We start from the raw sequence: 19,881 nt of genomic DNA, 5'->3' as shown, positions 1-19,881 counted from the left end.
CCACATAGAGAGATGAACAAAAACAACAACAACAAATGCAAACAAACAAACAAAACAACTGAAGCACACAGAATCAGGGTTACAAACCCTGAAAATCTAACTCTATATTATATGCTCTTACCCACTACTGTCACGAAAGAGAGTAAAGAATCATTTCAGTGCCCACATAACTGCTCTATGGAGGAATTGTATAGCAAGATTGAGATTCAGCCCAATTTAAGATGCAACGTGTTTATGACATAATGCTTCACTGATCCAAATTAACTGGAGAATAGGAGATCTGAATAAATACAGACCTGAGGTGAGTATTCACTTATACAATTCAGGGCTGTATTAGAAATGGTTTTAGACAAGGCTTAATAGTCTAAAGCTCTAATTAAGCTAAAGTAGCCGTATACTCCATCTTAACTTACTCCTGCATACAAATTGCTTATAAGACCCACGTGTAAAACAATCCAACAATCAAGTTAAATTCTGTGAGATGACCTCTTTATATATTTTGACCAATATCTATTAAGCTAGTCATAAAGATTAAAAGCAAATAATATCACATACTAAGGCCTTCCTATAACGTCCTTAGGCATCATGCCAGAGAAGACAAAGTTATAATTAAAGAAAACCCCTTTAGAGCATCTAGATTGCACAAGACCCTATAATTATCATATGCTTTATTGACAAATGCCGGTATGGATTATGCTCACCCTGTTTTTATTTGGAATGTTCCAAGGCATCCTCCCACCATTTGCATAGCCTACCCAATAGGTCGTTTAATACTACCATGCTACCACCAAATTAAAGATTTTCCTTATTATCCTACTCTGGCTAACCTCTTGGTCCTCTCTCCTCTTGAACCGTAAAAGTATTCTCAATACATAAAATAGTGTGAAAGGGCAAAAAAGCTATTTTCTGAGCAGCTGGCACCACTATTTCTTCTGCAAACACTTTCTTGTTAAGGAAATCCTTTAATGCTTGGGAGAGAAAACGCAAGACTATAAGAATAAATATGTGAGGGACAAGGTGAACACAAAAATGAAGCAAAATTGGAGGTGTTGGCGAGGGGAGCCTGAAGAGAGGAGCAAAGAGACCCACAACATTGGAAGAGGCTGCTACTAATGGAAATGGCCTAGCAGATGCCTGAGACTGAATTTTTAGTCATCTTTGTGGCCATGATATAAACTTTTGTCTTCCCAAATATTAAGTGAGTCCTGCTATACATACAAAGGCCTGATGTAAGTGGTTTTCATGGAAATCAAATCAATGGAGGTCTGTGTCAAGGTTAAAGTAAAGCAGAGAGGAGGAAGGAACAACTAGCCATCAGAAGCTGGATGGAGGATTAAGAAGGGAGAAATTAGAGCCAGAGAGATCCGGGAGAAATGGTTCCCAGACATTGATCTTCCCAATGAATGAAGAATGTGGGGTCAACTAATCTTATACAGACCTTGAAAGGTAGGGTGACCCAAGTGGGAATTAGGTCTTATATTTGGTTACCATTTGATGTGATTATCTTATCCTTTTTTTTTCCACTATATTTTAAATTTCTGGTTGTCTTTTTTATCATTAATCATTTTTCTGCATAGTGTATTTTACACAATGTAGGCTGTTATATATTTATTGAATTTGTGTGTTGTGTGTACACTAAAGTGAAAGTGTGGTGGATTGATTGTGAATGAAAGTGTCCTAGATTTATGATCTTTAGGTTTTTCTATTGTGAACTCTTTTTTTTTTTTTTTTGGGAGAGAGAGAGAGAGAGAGAGAGAGAGAGAGAGAGAGAGAGAGAGAAAGAGCAAGCAGGGGAAAGGGGCTGAGGGAGAGAAAGAGAATCTTAAACAGGCTCCACACTCAGTGAGGAGTCCCACAAGGGGCTCAATTCCATGACACTGGGATCATGACCTGAGCCAAAATCAAGAGTTGGATGCTCAACTGACTAAGCCACCCAGATGCCCCCTTTTTTCCCCTCTTATGGACTTTTAAGCTTCCAGGCTCTTAACTCTTGCAGGAATTCTTAGAAAATAACTTTTCCCCTGACTTTTTCTAGTAAATCTGGGCTATTTAATATTTCTATGGAATAAAATGGTCATTCTTTTAAAATAATGTCTATAAACTAGTTTTCTATGTGAAAATATATGATAGTTTAACTTCTTAAAGTTAAATTTCTCAGCAAGTATTTCAGACCTCTTATGTATTCTAAAGCTTATGATTATTTTAACTTTGTGAGTTAATCTGTGGCTAAACTCATTAAAGGTTTTTTGGATTATTATTTTTTTTCTCTTTGAAGTTGCATTTTATTTATTTATTTATTTATTTATTTATTTATTTATTTATTTATTTTATTGTCAAATTGGTTTCCATACAACACCCAGTGTTCATCCCAATAGGTGCCCTCCTCAATGCCCATCACCCACTTTCCCCTCTCCCCCACCCCCCATCAACCCTCAGTTTGTTCTCAGTATTTAAGAGTCTTTTATGGTTTGCTTCCTTTCCTCTCTGTAATTTTTTTTTTTCGCCCTTCCCCTCCCCCTTGGTCTTCTGTTAAGTTTCTTAGGATCCACATATGAGTGAAAACATATGGTATCTTTCTCTGCCTGATTTATTTCACTTAACATAACACTCTCCAGTTCCATCCACATTGCTACAAATGGCCAGATTTCATTCTTTCTCATTGCCGAGTAGTATTCCATTGTGTACATAAACCACATCTTCTTCATCCATTTGTCAGTTGATGGACATTTAGGCTCTTTCCATAATTTGGCTATTGTTGAAAGTGCTGCTACAAACATTGGTGTACAAGTGCCCCTATGCATCAGCATTCCTGTATCCCTTGGGTAAATTCCTAGCAGGACTATTGCTGGGTCATAGGGTAGACCTATTTTTAATTTTGGGGGGAACCTCCACACTGTTTTCCACAGTGGCTGCACCAGTTTGCATGCCCACCAACAGTGCAAGAAGGTTCCCGTTTCTCCACATCCTCTCCAGCATCTCTAGTCTCCTGATTTGTTCATTTTATCCACTCTGACCAGTGTGAAGTGATATCTCAGTGTGGTTTTGATTTCTATTTCCCTGATGAGGAGTGACGTTAAGCTCATTAAATTTTTAATGCTGGAAGTATATTTATTTTCCCAAAAGGATTCTAAATATTTAGAGTAATTATACTTGGCAACTAGAATTTTGTTGGAGGATGCATTAGAAAATACTAGTTGGCACCACTTATGGATGAAGAAATCAAAGCATAAATAAGTGGGTATGGCACAGAATGACATTTTATCTTTGGAATTCTGCTCATAACTCTAACAGTAATTTCTGTGCTCTGAGAAGTTCCCTTTAAATCTTTTTCATCTGCAAGAGAGCTATTTTGTTGATCTTATATATATAGTTCCATGGTTTATAACAAAGACTTGAAATAAGTTATATGCAAATAAGTCAGTGAGAATATATTTATGTTATGCTTTTATAACCAACCATCTTGTGTGGCAGGCAATGTTATTTCCACTTTATACATAAGTATGGTAGGCAGCTGTTGAGATGGACTCCAACGAGGCATCTGGGTGGCTTAATCGATTACGTGACTTTGGCTCAGGTCACGATCTTGAGGTTGTGAGTTTGAGCCCTACAACAGGCTCTCTGCTGTCAATGCAGAGCCTGTTTCAGATCTTCTATCTCCCTCTCTCTCTGCCCTTCCCCTGCTCGTGCTTTCTCTGTCTCAAAAATAAATAAAATTAAAAAAAAAGATGGGGGTGCCTGGGTTGCTCAGTCGGTTGAGCATCTGACTTTGGCTCAGGTTATGATCTCACGGTTTGTGAGTTTGAGTCCCACATCGGGCTCTGTGCTGACAGCTCAGAGCCTGGAGCCTGCTTTGGATTCTGTCTCCCTCTTTCTCTGCTCCTCCCATGCTGATGCTCTGTCTCTCTCTGTCTCTCAATAATAAATAAATGTAAAAAAAAAAAAAAAAAAAAGAAAGACGGACTCCAATGATCCATACTTCCCTCTTGATGTACCAGAGTGTGGGCAGGACCTCATGGTTGGTTTCCTAAAGAACAGAATATGGCAAAGTGATTAAGATGTCACTTTCAAGATAAGCTTAAAAAGAGATTGTGGCTGCCATGGACTTCCATGGAACTTCCTTCCCCTCTAAATGGTTTGCTCTGCAGGAAGTCAGCTACCATGTTGTGAGCTTCCCTATGGAAAGATCCATGTGACAAGGAACTAATATCTCCAGTCAGTAGTCAATGAGGACCCGAGGCTGTCAACAGCCAAATAGGTGGTGTTTAAAAGTGTATTCACTGGAGGCTTGAAATGACTACATCCTGGCCTACACTTTGTGAGAAACTCTGAGCCAGAGGCACCTAGCTAAGCTGCACTCGGATTCCTGACTCACAGAAAAGGGACACTAAACATTCACTTTTTTAAGATGATACATTGTAGGGGTAATTTGTTGTCTTGGTCCATTTCGGCTGCTATAGCATACTACCATGAGCTAGTAATAGTATCTTATAAATAACAAAATTTATTTTTCACAGTTCTGGAGGGGATTAAGAATTAAGAGCCAAACTTTTCTTTAGATTAATTTACAATTTTCATTTGCTTTTACCCTATGCAAACTTGACTGAAGTTAGGTTTTGTTCTCCTTTCATTATCCTTTTGATTAGATTTTTTGGGAGATAGGAGAGAACTCTCTTAACATTCCACATTTTACAATTGTTCTTTTCCTAAGATGGATAGGATAGGGATACATGTGTGCACATACACATACAGCTGAATTATGGCACAATTTATATTTAACTTCATTGTGTTACTACAACATTTGTAAATAACATGCAGAGATCATGTAAGTTTGGATTTGATTGAGATCCCCAAGGAGCAGAACATTGGGACTTTTATTTTGAAATCTCCTATTTCTGCCTCATCAGCATTAACCTCCCTCCCATCTTCTTCCCAAAGGTAAATTGGAGTTTTTCACTCCTTACATCTATCTCACTCAGGGGCCTACAGTTGAACACATTCCAGGAGACCTCTTTGTATATGTAATTTTTTCATAAGTTTTATTTTGGAAAAAAAAAGTAAAAGCTCATCTGGTAATTCTGAGTCTTTTCTATCTTAAAAGAAGAAATTATATGGTAAAATTTCAATAAGCAACAATAAAACATAACTCCCTTTTGATAAGTGTAATTGTCTTTTTTAGTTTCAGAAATTAAGTTTAACATCTATTCAATATAAATGGTATGAAACATTTGTTCTACAGAGTGTGACTCAAATTTCAAGTAAGACATCAGAAAGGCCCACAGATCAACTTCCTCAATAATAAATTCATGTAAACCATGGATTTTAAAAATAAATACATTCTTGGGGAATAAAATAAATGCTGTTTGAGAAGTTGCTGATTATTTATAGAAGACATCGATTATGTTAAATGCGGTTTAAGCAGTATTTTCCCAGCATATCCTAGCTAGGGTATCTCACCCTATTGACCACTTCTTTATCATCTCCTACATTTAATCCACCCCAAATGAATACTGGTCCTGCAAGGCTGGATCTAGCTACAGAATAAGCATTGCATGCAGAAAATGTATGTTATTTTTCTTCTCTCAGATTTGAGACACTTTATATCATGATGAGAACTTGAATAAATCCCAAATGTCCTTAATTATAATACATTCCCACTTCAGAGTGGAAGCATCATAATTTATAAACTTCTAGGGAATAAAAAAGGGCCAAATACTCATTTGGTTGTGTGTTAATAAATAGACATATATTATTTGTGCATTTTCTCATTATACAAAAGCAAAGGAATTTTTTTCATTACTTTAGCACAGTTAATTTATTATTTTCAAGCTGGTGCCTAAATTTCTGGAACACAAAATTAATGGGCTCTTGGAAACCCTCTCTGAACTGCCCAAAGTCAATAGTGGTTCTTCCCATCTGTCATCTAAATTTGTAGTGTCTCCTAGGTGCATTAAAACAAAGACATACAGTAAACTTATTTCCATTCCCATTGGCACAAACAACAAAAAAAAAATAAGAGTAGTCATAAATGGATGCTTTACATGAAAACTCTAAACCTGAAAGCCCTGATTTAAAATAAACTTGGATGACACTCAGCTTTGCCAGCCAACTCTTTCAGATTGCAAATGACACATTTATTTATAGAGCTATTTAAATAATAATGGAGGAAGGTTTAATGACTTGTTTTCTAAACTAGCAACCAATGTCATCTCCATGGGTTTGATGACTGCTTATAAAATGATCTGTCTGTGAAGGAACCAGCCGAATGAAGTCTCATTCTGCGCTGCCATGAGGACAAAGGTCCTCTCTCGGGAATCACTGCAAGGCAGTGACCCGTCGCCAAACCGCCTGCTGCTAGTTTTGCTTTTACTCTCTATTCTCCTTTTCACCTATGGGGAAGCCTGGAAACTGGAGACATATGTAAAATATTTACTAGATCCTAATGATAGGATGTGCATGTGGAGTGATTGGGGTCCTTATACTAATTATGGGATGAGGGGACTTTGCCAGAGGAAATTGAAAGGGGGTTTTCAATCACCTTGTATTGGGTTCATTTATAATCAGAAATATTATTCTGTAAGTCATCTTACTAGTACTAGATATACTGCTTGGAAAGTTCCTTGGAAATTAGTCAAAGATATGTTTGGATGTTGCCCCTGGCAATGTATTGTGTTCTAAGTTTATGACTAATCCTAAAGGTTGCCATTGTGAAGTGTACAATGGATTAGAAGACAACCTGTACCCTAATATGAACACAACAACATTGTAAAGCTTCTTAGAAAAGTTATCATGACCCTGAGAACCTGGTGAACCTTACACGAGAATTGTAATAAGATAAATGACCCTGTTTGTGACATTGTTAAAGATTTCTTTTCATTGTATCTACCTTATGTAAATTGAGGAAATAACCTTTGCGGAACTTTCTGTGAACTTTGTACCTTCTCTTTTCCCTGCTAATAATCATGTTGTATAATCATGTGAGACTATATATGTCGGTGCACACATGCCTGTCTATGCCTATCATGTAGAATTAGTCATCCCCCACCTGTTAAGACTCCAGTCCCCAAGTGATAAATATCTCCTTCGCTACCTGCAATAAAGGCTGATGTGCAGAAACTAAAGTGTGACTTCCTTCGCCGACGTCCACCCATCCCATCAGGAACCCTGACTGCTGGAGCTGGTCTCCGGCATGTCTGCATCTGTTTTCTGTTGAAATAATTAAAATTGGAAGTGGTAAGAATATATTAATATTTAACATTACACCTGCTTTTGGTCATATTCTGAGAGAAGAGTATGTTTTAACCCAGAATTATGGCATTCAAATTCATTGAGAATGAAATAACTCATGGCTCCCATAGATCTTTCTCTGATGAGAGAATACTAGAAAAGTTGGGCAATTTCAGCATTTTCTGTTGTCTTATGTTGGAGTTGAACTCAGTTTAGTCTGGGCAAATCGTGGTTGAAAGGAAACCACGTTTGGAGTAAAAAAAAAAAAACAACAACAACAGAAAAACAGTACTACATAAAGCAAGACCAAAGAATGAGACAAGGCAAAGAATGGGGAAAAAAGAAACAATGAAGTCAGAAAGCTGGAGAAAAACAGAAAAAGAAGAAAAAGAAAAAGTTGGAATGTGACTTAAGCAGCTGGGCCATTAAAGTGGTTTACAAGTGAGGTCAATGGTATCTTCAGAGCGTGCCACACCAGTATTATTTTTGAAGTGATAGCAGCACATCAAAATGAGATTGGGGTTGTAAAATCACACATCTTTACAGTCATAGGGATTGTAAAAGCAAGATATAAACCTTCACTGTATCCACTCCTTACCCATCATTGTTGAAATTCTTTCAGTATTTATTTATTTTGGTACAGGAGAGCTGAAAGTTGAGTGACCATGCACCCAGGTTTCTATGACTGTCCTAGTCAGTGCCTACTTTGTGTATAGTTATGAATAACAACCTATTTTTACTCTGCTGAATGTCCCAGTCTGAGTGATAAAGTTTATGGTCACTTCAGTTAGGACTCAGCATGAGAATATAGGAGCACTTCAGTACTCACTGGATTATTAGATTATTACCCATTTTTTTCAACCTAGAAAGCCTGTTGAAATCCATATAGAAAAGTAAGATTTGTTTGATTATTCCTTTTGTGGAGAATGGGAAAGGAATGAGATGTATTCTTGGAGAATTAAAAAAAAAACTTTGTTAGAGAAATTTGCTTCTTATGTATTCAGGATATCAAAGATCCACAGAGTATTAAGAAAATGGATATAAAGATAAATTACTTATCTCCATTTCATTAAAGTTTTCTTCTCCTTCTGGGGTTTTATCTTATTTTTTTAGTTGGAACATTTTTATTTTATTTTATTTTATTTTATTTTATTTTATTTTATTTTATTTTATTTTATTTTATTTTATTTTATTTTATTTTATTCAACTCTGTGCTGGTTTCCGTGCATTAGGTAAAACAGCCACCTCTCTCAGTCTTGAAGGAGTGGCCTTCTGGGGGGGGGAGGTTGAATAGGGTTCAACTCTGGTCTCCCTCCTGGTTGTCCCTCAAACCTTTGTGATTGTCCCAGCAGCCAGTTTTATCTTTAATGGCTCCCAGTGGTTGAGGATGTGCTAACACCTGTCAGTGACCTGAAGCGGATGATCTCAGCCAGCACCTGGATTCAGGCTGATTGGAAGCCAGAGCTCAGGCAGCAGCTTTTAAAGTATGCAAATATAGGGGCGCCTGGGTGGCTCAGTCCTTAAACCTCAACTCAGGTAATGATCTCCAGGTTTGTGGGTTTTAGCCTCCCACCCCAACCTGCTTCAGATTCTGTTTCCCTCTCTCTCTGCCCCGCCCCCGGCGCTCGCTCGCTCTCTCTCTCTCTCTCTCTCTCTCTCTCTCAGAAATAAATATTAAAACATTTTTTAAATAGTAAAAAAATAAAGTATGCATATATAGACCGTCAGTGGGGCTACAAGTAAGTCCTGCTGGCCACCAGTGCTAGGTGATCTACAGGGGTCCCCTGGGCTGCAGCTGCAGAAGCCCTGGCGCCAGACGTAAAAACCAGGCACAGGAGGCATGTAAAAGCTCCCCTCCAAAGACGAAGGCTGGGCGGTCTGCTGGCAGAAGGAAGCTGGAGTGCGGCAGAGGGAGAACGCCCAGATGGCGCCCACCAGGAAAAAAAGAAAAAGAAGGAAGAGGTCACCCGCTGGCAAGAGAGAGGCAAAGAGAGAGGTAAAGATGCCCACCAGCTAGCAGGCCTCTAGCTGTACGCTAAATTAGATGCCTGCATTTCAGGCCTACACTTTAAGCTTATTAAGCCTCTCAGCGGGCCACGTCTAGGCCAATCCCTGGAGCAGGTGAGTTCCATTCCTGAGCTATTTCTTGGGTCCTTAGAGCCCTGTGCGTCTGACGAGGCGGAAACCCTGTGGGTTTCAAAGCTGGATGTTTGGGGGCCTCCTCTCTCAAGTGCAGGTCTTAAATGTTTGGAGGTGCCTGACGTGGGTTCAAGCCCTTCAGTCCTCAGGGACGAGCCCCGGGATTTGAATGCCCTCCTGACTGTGAGTCCCTGCGGTGCCGTGGATGGGGTTTATGGTGAGACAGTGCCCAGCCTCTCCTACCTGATTCTGTGTGAGCCTTCTGTTGTTGGGAGGCCTCCCAGTTGCTCAGATAACAGTTTTTAGGTGGTGGTTGTTGTTGTTGTTGTGTGTATTTCTTTTCCAGAGGAAGTTGTTCCCTATATAGCTAGAGACTGTGTGTGGGAGGAGATGAGCCGAGGCTCCTCTTATGTCACCATTTTGAACCAGAACTCGTTGATATAAAGAAATACTGACGTGCCTGGTAATTTTAAAAGGTTTAGTGGAACTCAGGGCCAGATGAAATGTAGCACAGGCCATAAATGAATCCTTAAGTGAGGGAATGTGAAATGGTTAAGTTAATTTTGCAATGTGGTCCTTTATTATGCATAGGATGTTTTTTATTCAAGGACTATTAATGCCAAAACACAGTTATCACTTAGATCTTGAAAAGGAGAATTCTTTCGGCTTAAAAGTAGATAGGAAAGTAAATCATTCATGGGGATTTGAAGTTGAAAGTTGAAATTAATTTATCACTTCTCATTTCGTTATTCAGTGTGAAGTCCATATTCTAGGTGATTCTAAGACCTTTCTCAGAAAGTCACTTAACTGTTCAGCTAGTATGGGACTTTTGTGTCGGCAGTGTGACCACAGAGGCATAAGGGAATCACTTGATCCCTTGGGTATTTAGTAATGAAGTTAAAGTGGTTTACTGTGATCATTTCTGTAATTAGATGACAGCTGATTAGTAAGTGGAACTAATTTGGGAGGAATTAAAAGTTTGTGCACAGTGAAGTGTTAAATAGAACATTTGAGTTCTAAATTTATGTTTTTGTGAAAAATATGTGAGATTTCTTCTCCCTGGTCTTCCCTACTTTAATCTCTCCTCAATATCCAGACAGAGTGGTTTATACATACTCTTCACTTACTTCCCATTTTCTACTTAACCCATTGCAATCCGACCTTGCACCGGATACTCTACAGATACTCTGAAACTTCTTGCAAGTCATATTTTCAATGGTATATTGGACTTCTCTTTTGCATTTAACTCTAAGATCGTTTTCTCCTTGATATTCTATACTTCTTCCTATGTGTCCTGATACCACCTTCTCCTAGTTCTCTATGATTAGCTCTTGTTTGCTTCAAGGATTCCTCCTTTCTGGCATTCCCTACAACTTGGTTCCTGTCATGCTTCTCCTTTCAGTCTTTAAAAAAATTTTTTTAATGTTTATTTCATTTTTGAGAGAGAGAGAGAGAGAGACAGACCATGGGCGGAGGAGGAGCAGAGAGCGAGGGAGACACAGAATCTGAAGCAGGCTCCAGGCTCAGAGCTGTCAGCACAGAGCCCGATGCAGGGCTCAACCTGGGGCTCGAATCCACAAACGGTGAGATCATGACCTGAGCTGAAGTCAGACGCTTAACCAACTGAGCCACCCCGGCACCCCTCCTTTCAGTCTTTACATGCTTTTGCTCTCTTCTTAAACTCATGTATTTTCATGGCTCAAATTTCCACCTGTATGTTGAGAATCTATAGCTATCGAATTGATGTCTCTGAGGTTCAGCTTAATTTCCTCAGCTTCCTTCAGGATATCTCTGTACAAATGTCCACAGGCACCTGGCAATCTGCATACCTCACACTAAATTCATCATGTTATTTCTCAGACTTTGCTCTTCCCATGTCCTCTAACTCCATTCAAGAGAGAAAACAAACGCAAAATTAGAAACATTGGAAACGTAAAAGTCAGGTTATTGGTCTCTACTTAATGTTACATTTTTTAAAGAGGCGAAAGTACTTTGCTATGAAATACATAATCAAATGCCATGATAAAAATGAAAATCATTAAAGCTAGCTGTTTGTATTGCTTTAGGTTATATGGTTTGAAAATTAACTAGGAAAGTCATAAATATTAGGTCCTTGAATCTCTTGAACATGTAAGGAATATAAGGACACAAAAGCCAAATGACTTATCCTGATAACATAGACAATAACTTGGATATTCCAAATTCACATTCATTTAATTTCTCACTGCATTATTGGGCCAGCTGATATATAATAAACTGTTTCTAAAGAATAGTGTCTTTCAAATTTGGGGCCTTGAGACCCCTTTACACTCTTGAAAATTATTGAAAACCTCAATGAACTTCTGCCCATGTGGGTTTCCTACATTTCTTGATGTTTCCTATATAAAAAATTAAAACTAAGACATTACAAAGACTTATATTTAATGTATTTAAAATTAACAAACCTATTATATAGGTTAACACAACATATTGTTATGGAAAAATCTATTCTTGAAAAAAATTAGCGGGAAGAGTGACATTGTGCAGATATCTTAATGTCTGATTTAATACAAGACCACTGGATTCTCATATCTCCTTCTGCATTCAAACTGTTGCACTATCATATGTCATGTATCCTCTGCAAAGTTCAATTGTACACATGAGAGGAGAGAAAAAAAATAGACAACTAATGTTTTCATATTAAAAGGAAGATAGCTTTGATCTCTTTAACTCCCTGAAAGTACCTGTGGGATTCCCAGAGTTCCAGGACTACCCTTTGAAATCTGCATGAAAACCAGGAAGTCCTATTTTTTCAAAGAACCATTGCATGCTGGTTCCACAGTAATGCTTAGTGAGCATTTTGGATGATTTAACTATTTGGGACCTCATTTTCTTTATAAATAATATCAGGATAATAATTGTTACAGCATAGATTTGTGATTAAAAACATGGACTCTAATACCAGAAGGCTTTGCCACTTGCTTGCAGGTGACACTATGGAAGTCACTTAATCTTTCTCTGCTCCATTGGAAAAATAGAGATAACAGACTCTATATAATTGTTAACAGGATCAAATGCATTAGTATTTGTAGAGTTCTTATATAACCACAAAGTAACAGTTGTATTTATTAAATAAAATAAAACAAATATTATATATAAAACAAATATATACATAACTATATTTTATTGGCTTGAGGATTAAACATAATAGTTTACAAAGGAACAAGAAGAACACGTGGAATATAGTATATGCTTGAACAGAGACTTAGGAATAATGATTTGTAAAATAAGTTTCCAGATATCATTAAAGGCCCAGAGTCTAACGAAAGGAGATAACAGAATTGGATGAGACTGATAATATTCCATGTATATTCCAATAATATTTAATATATTGACAGATGATACTATTGATGCATTGCAAAGCTCTATTCCTTTGAGGCTTAACACATTATTCATCCCAAATTTTCAACTCAGGGTAATGAGAGATGGTGCTGGTATAAATATGTGCTGTGTCTTACAATGAAAGTATGAACAAGTAACAAATGATTCTGGCTCGCTCTCTCTTTCCTTCTCATCTGCTAATTTTAGTCTTTGGGCCAAGACACCTCAGCGTCACAAACAAGAAAGCATTTCTTAACAGTGAATATCTCAATGTTTTGAGAACCTCATTTTTTAATTCAGTTTATATTATACATCCAGTTTAAATACATAATATATATCACTTGGTAAAAATTACTGGTACCAAACTTGCAGCAACTTCTATTGGCTCCCAGTCTTTACTTGAATTCTAACTCCTGCCTCATCTTTTTGCTACATTTTTACTTTCATCCTATGTGGGTGTTGGAGCCAATCCATGGCTCTCTCCTCTTCTAGTGGTTCTGGTTTCATACTGTTGCCTTTCCTATGAAAGCTCTGCTTAAAGAGTCATTCTTCCTGGGGAACCTGAGTGGCTCAGTTGGTCAAACATCTGACTCTTGGGTTTGCCTCAGGACATGATCTCAGGACTCCTGAGTTTGAGCCCCACATCAGGCTCTGTGTTGGCAGCCGGAGCCTTCTTGAGATTCCCTAACTCCCTCTCTCTCTGCCCCTCCTCTGCTTGCTCTGTCACCCTCTCTCTCAAAAATAAACATTAAAAAGTCATTTTTCCCACCCAAAGGGAAATATTTCTTGTGAAAATGTGACACCCAAATTCCGTTAACACTAGAGGATTGGTCTTTCTGAGTATACATATTTAACCCCAAATTATAACCTTCTCTTTCATGATTACAATGTCTCAGATGGGACCTGCCCATAGTGGGTGTTCAGTAGACTTTTATACTCTTTTCAAATACTCTGGGGATTATTCCTTATTGAAGATAAATATGAAGTAGATAATTACTTGTTTACGTTTATTTATTTATTTTGAGGAGAGAGAAAGAGTGGGGGAGGGGCAGAGAGAGAGAGGGAGAGAGAATCCCAAGCAGGTTCTATGCTGTCACGCAGACCTCAACATGGGACTCAAACTCAAACCGTGAGATTATGACCTGAGCTGAGATCAAGAGTAGGAGGCTTAACCAATGAGCCACTCAGGCACCCCTGAGGAAGATAATTCTATATCACTTTTTAGTATTCATCCGGGATGAGGTATTTGCCCATTGGTTTATCCCTGACCCTATGGGAGTATCCTGTTATTCCAGGAAACTTCTTTGCAAGTCAAAATTTGGAGACAGAGATTAGACACAGTCAAATACTTCTTCCATGTTGGCTCCTGAAAAAAATCTGTGTATGACGTTTTTAATATATTTATAAACAAGGAACTTCTCAAAGAGATTAAATGATTCTCCTAAAGTTAGTTAGGTGATACTTACAGATCACAGATCCACCTCAGGAGATCTGAATCCATGTCCTATCCACATTTCTCACAAATTGCATAGTTTTATTGTCATAATGAATTTTTGGAGTTAGCACCTAAGTCTTAAAAGAGTTGCTTCCAAATTTAAACATTTCTGGGCTTTTAATTTAATATTCTGTAATTGGAGTTAGTTCAATATAAGCAAATCTGTAAGCTGGAAACTCTATTTCAAATCTATTATGATGAAAAATGAAATAAAACCAGCCCAATTAATTTACCTTATGGGCTCTAGCTAAGGAAGCATAAGCCCATATAATAAATCTCTCCAGGAGTTTGAGAATTTAGTTCAACATGAATAGCTAAATTATTATATTATTTTTCCAATGTCTTTGATTTTTTTGAGTATTATATTAAACCATAAATAAATTACAGTTAAATCTGGGGAAGCAATTAGAAGAATGTATAAATTAATAGAAGCTTTTATGATGAATAAATGAGAAAATGAGCAAAACTTGAAGACAGTAGAAAAGAGTGATACCAAATATCTATGAATAAATAAGGGTAGATCCTAGGGAGACCATGGATCAATTTTATGATTATTCATCTTAAAATAAGGGATTAATCAACTTAAAATTCTAGACAGAAAAATAATTTCTTCAAGTTTTGGTATAAAAACCTGATCATTTTAGGAAGGGTTGAGCAATAGAATAAGCTCTTAGAGAAGAGAAGGGAATCCTATAATGTGAAATCTTTGAAGTCAGGTTAATAGATGGATTAATATTTATGACATCAATCCTATAATGCAGGAGGGTTGCTTGACTGACTTGCTGGGGAATGTTACTGATTTAAATTACATTCATCTTCTTGGAAGTAATACTTTGGGGGAGTCTAGGTTCTAGAAGTATATTAATTCTTGCTTTTTCAAATCATCCAAATAAAAAGATGTTGCCAGAAACTCATCGAGTCAATCAGTCAATAGATGGAAAAAATTTGGTTCTGATTCTCTTAAATTCTCAAACTATATTTACTAAAATTGGATTCCCACCTTGATTTAAGTTGTAGAGACTTCTGAAATATTGTCCTGAGTTTTCTTTGTCAGTGTTTTATCAGTAATACTAAAGGATGGTTTTTCATATTTGCTATTTTTTTGACCATAGATTCCTATTTCTTTTTTTTTTTTAATTTTTTTAATGTTTATTTATTTCTGAGACAGAGAGAGACAGAGCATGAGTGGGGAAGGGGCAGAGAGAGAGGGAGACACAGAATCCAAAGCAGGCTCTAGGCTCCTAGCTGTCAGCACTGAGCCCGATGTGGGGCTCGAACTCACAAACCGTGAGATCATGACCTGAGCCGAAGTCGGTCGCTCAATGGACTGAGCCACCCAGGTGCCCCTAGATTCCTATTTCTTATGTGAGATACATATATTAAAGAAGCATCAAAAATGTGATTTGCAGATCTAGACACATGTCTTTGTTCGTGCAAAAGACAAATTTCTGAAAGAATGTTTACAAACTCAGTTTCTGACTTAAAATGGGGTCTTAGTATTCTTTCAGATTTACACCAAGTTACTTATGAAATCAAAGAAAAAGCTAAAAGGCCTGAGCTCTGTATATTGGACTTTTGGAACCATGTAATTAAAAAACCAACCAACCAACCAATCAACCAACAGTTTCAAACTTACAAGAATATTGTAAAGGTATTATAAAGAACACTCACATATCTTTTTTCCAGAGACTCACTTCAACCTTCTCGTGTTGTTTCAGTCATATCCACTATAGCAAAAAAATCCAATCTAGGATTAAATGTTCCACCTGGTTATGTCTTTTTAGTATCTCTTTTGGAAGACCAGTCTTTTCTTTATTTTCATGACTTTGACATATTTTTTAAGCTTATAGGTCAGTTGCTATCTTTGTTATCCCTCAGTTTGAGTTTGTCTAATGTTTCCTTACAATTAGATGTAGATTATGTAGTTTGGGCTGGAATGTCACAGAAGTGTTGCTGTGTTCTTTCCATTGCGTCTTTACTGGTAGCACATGATGTTGATGGTCAGTACTGGTGGTTATGGTTTTGATTACTTGATTAAGGAGGTGTATCTGTCAGGTTTTTTTCATGGTAAAGGTACTTCTTTTTCCCTCTTTAATTGAAGCTTTTTTGAGGGATAGATATTTTTAGACTATGCAAAAGTTCTATTTCTCATCCTGCTTTCACCATGAGTTTTAGCATCCATTGATATTTTATGCATCAATTAATTATTACTGTGATGATGCTAAATACTAACTTTCTGGTTTGCATCATTTCTACATTATTAGTTGGCGTTCTACTGTAAGGAAGGTTTGAAGGTTTTCTTTCCATTTACTTATTCATTTATTGATTTATGTCAGTGTAGACTTATAGATTTCTATCTTTCCTTAAGGTGCTATGTTTTCCTTAATTATAAAATAAAATCAAAATTTAAAATAACTAAAAATGGAAAGTAAAATAAAATACATGGACCTAGATTTTTACCCAGCGTAAAAGTACATGGTAGGTCTGTACTTCTCTATTCCTCCACCTTCTTGAAACTACTCATGACCTTATGAATTTCTCTAGCCAATGCAGTGTTAGTGCAAATGATGAGTGTTGTTTCCAGGTGAAAACTTTCAACAAATGGTGCATGATTTACTACATTCTCTTTGTCCTGCTGTGACAGTTATGGAAACATTGTCTAAATAAGCACTAGCCAAATGACGTATAATGTGAATCATATTTGTAATTTGAAATTTTTAGTAGTGAAATTCTAAAAGGAAAAAGAAAAAGGAGACATTAATTTTAATAATATATTTTATTTAACTTATATATCTCAAATATTTCAACATGTAATCAATATAATAATTATAAATGGGATATTTTCATTTATTTTTAGCATTATGTCATCAGTGTCTGATATATATTTCATATTTATAGCATATTTCAATTTGAACTAGCCTCATTTCAAGCGTTCAGTAACACTGTGTGGCCTGTGGCTTCCCTGTGGCAAAATATAGACTTAGACCAAATATTAGCCAACCTGAGTCCTTAACAATTATAATGAACAGAGATCCCAGATGACCTGAATTGAACATAGAATTTATGAAAAATAAACTTCGGTGGGTTGAGACCATTGAAATTTGGGGGTTCTTTGTTAGCATGGTATAATGTTGCTTTCCTGATACAATATGTATTTATAAGAATTACTTTAATAACAATGAAATATTTTATATATTTCTGTATTTTTCAAATTTTCTATGATAATTACATCAGTAGGTGAAGGAACAGTCAACAAAAGCTTTAAATACAAAATCTTGTTTTTCAGGAGATTATTTATATTATATCAGATATTATCTTCAGGTTAGGATAAGGAGGAGAAAAATTAGAATAAATAAAATAACTTTTGTGTTTGGAAATTCACTCACATGAATCTTTCTAGATGATGGCAGTTAGTATTATATTTAATAAAATAGTAACAATTTGAAATTTGTTTTCATTTTGAAATTTCAATTTGAAATTTCATTTCAAAATAGGAAATGAGCTAAGAGACTAAACAAAATCTGTGAGTTAAAAGTCCTTTTGTCTTCCATAAGAAACAATGATAAGAAAACACCGTCTTCACTCTCCAGTGTGAAAAGGAAAGTCTCCTTTAGTGTTCTTGTTTGGTATGTGTATAATTTATTTAACAAAAATCCATATGACTAAACTAATGAGAAGCACCTTTATACTCCTGCATTTTACCTGGCAATGATTTGATAATTGACTGTGGTATTAGTTGTAAGGAAATGGAAAAAGAAATTAAGAACTACTTGTTTTGCTTTCAAAAAGATATGAGGTTATTGAGGTGATTTATACACACACACATATAAAAATAATGTATATGTATTTTCTTTCTATTGTGTGTTTATATATGTGTGTGCACATGTATATATGTGTGTACGTGTACATGTATGTCCATATACCCACATACACAGTTTAGTTACTCAAAATCTAAACTGATAGTTATTAGCAAACTCGCCAGCCTGTCATCTTGAATGGGAATCTTAGTGTTTATATCTTGTTTCTATTAATGTCAACAATTATATATATTATGTGCATATAGTATGCATACATTTATTTGTATGTGATAATTATATATTAGGATAAAATGGGTATATCAGAACAAATAATATATATCAAGATAAAAAAATAAAGGAGAATATTATTGCAGAAAAGAGGAAAACAATAGGGATAAGAAACAAAATTACACGTAAGGTGAATGCACAAAAATTCATGCCATATCATCCTGTGCAACAATAGGTATGAAGAAAATTTGTTTCCTAATTACCTCCTACTTATGAGCTCAAGAAAGGAAACAAAATCATTAACATGTTTCATAATGTTAATAAAATGGAAGCAAACCATTTGTTTTGGATTAAACTGAAAAACATTTCTCTTATGAATCCTCATAAATGAAATATACTATAGTGAAGAATTTTTTAAGAGCTCTAAAATAAATACATCGGCAAAAATTTCATGCTTAGTTTCTTGTTGTATCATGAGAACTGATGGCAAAATAAAAATTGCTTTTGGTAAAACAATTCTATAATATACACAATTTTTGAGATTAATATAAGAAAAGTTCTCATATTAATATTCATCTTCAAGTTTGGTAGCTCATGAATTTGTCAGTGCTCTTCTGTTTAATTTTTGAGTGACTAAAATGCATTTTCAAAATACTGGATCTTCTCTCTAATAAATGAGAAGCTATGATTCAGCAAGGGCAAATCTTCCTTGGATTCCATCCAAAGGATTTTGTTATTGAATGTACCACTAGAAACTCATTAATTACAATTGTGTTTCACCTGTATATAGTCAGCCTAAGGCTATGTTGTAAACAAACTCTTTGTGGGTTTAGTCTCCCATTGGTTCAAATTTTATACATATTCAAGACCAAGTGTGCTGTATTTATAGACCCCTAGTAAATGTCTCATTGACTAATTGAATTGCTGATTGCTCTTCGTCTCCTTTACCTTCACCACTACTTGCATGCTCTGTTCTCTCCATGTTCCAGAATCAATTATTAGTTTATACAGTGAGAGCTCTTAGCTTTCCAGAGCCGTGTTATTAAATCTAGATTTGTCCTCATTTCTCTGCTTCTCCTTCACCAGTCAGCCTCTGGTACTGTTTTCCTCTAGGTGGTAAGGTTTTTCAGGGCATGGTCTAACATATGACCTTAATACATGCCTTTAAAACTACACTTGATTTAGTTCCTCACTGAGGTAATACATTTTAAATGGTGTTTGATGGGGGAAAACCCATTGTATTGGAAGAGATAATGGGGATAACGATTTATCAGTAGGGCCAATCTCTTGAGTGGAGAAGCCACAGAAGCTTTACTACTTACCTGGTGTCTGTAGACCCAGCCATTAGCTAAAACATTGTCCATGGCATGGAATTTTGATAACCACTTGAGAACAGTGACTCAGAGTGTGGGTAACTATTTTTATTGGTGATTGAGTTGCTATCTATTTATTTTATCTTAATCACTCCACTTAAAGACAAAGATTATTGTTCAGTGCAATCAATGTCTTTTCAGAACATATAAAGCCACTTGTGGAATAAGTTAGCCATCCTTGTTTGAATTACTTAAAAGGGAGATTGTCTTTAAGTTTGTTTCATACAGAACCCTCCAATCCAGGGTTTATGCAGAACTGAGAAGA

At 36.3% G+C, this 19,881-nt stretch overlaps 2 long non-coding RNA genes across 3 annotated transcripts in view; one reads left to right on the top strand and one right to left on the bottom strand.

Annotated features, from left to right (window-relative positions):
• The window catches only part of LOC123384009, a 398,112-nt gene that overhangs the window by 78,621 nt on the left and 299,610 nt on the right, over window positions 1-19,881 (top strand). The window contains exon 1 of one of the 2 annotated variants that reach the window (XR_006594492.1): window positions 9,390-9,546. The exons of the other annotated variant lie outside the window; for it this stretch is intronic. This is a non-coding gene — a long non-coding RNA (uncharacterized LOC123384009). Of the gene's footprint in view, window positions 1-9,389; window positions 9,547-19,881 lie in introns of those variants that run through there. 2 annotated transcript variants of the gene reach the window in all.
• LOC123384010 lies at window positions 832-6,934 on the bottom strand. Its single transcript, XR_006594493.1, has 3 exons — window positions 6,256-6,934; window positions 3,580-3,582; window positions 832-843 (listed from the first exon to the last, which is right to left on the bottom strand). It is a non-coding gene; the product is annotated as an uncharacterized LOC123384010 (long non-coding RNA).

The sequence above is a fragment of the Felis catus genome, chromosome A2 (genome assembly GCF_018350175.1).
Source record: "Felis catus isolate Fca126 chromosome A2, F.catus_Fca126_mat1.0, whole genome shotgun sequence".
Classification (NCBI taxonomy): domain Eukaryota; kingdom Metazoa; phylum Chordata; class Mammalia; order Carnivora; family Felidae; genus Felis; species Felis catus.
The sequence above is the reverse complement of the archived record's forward strand: the minus strand, read 5'-3'. Positions and strand labels throughout refer to the sequence as shown.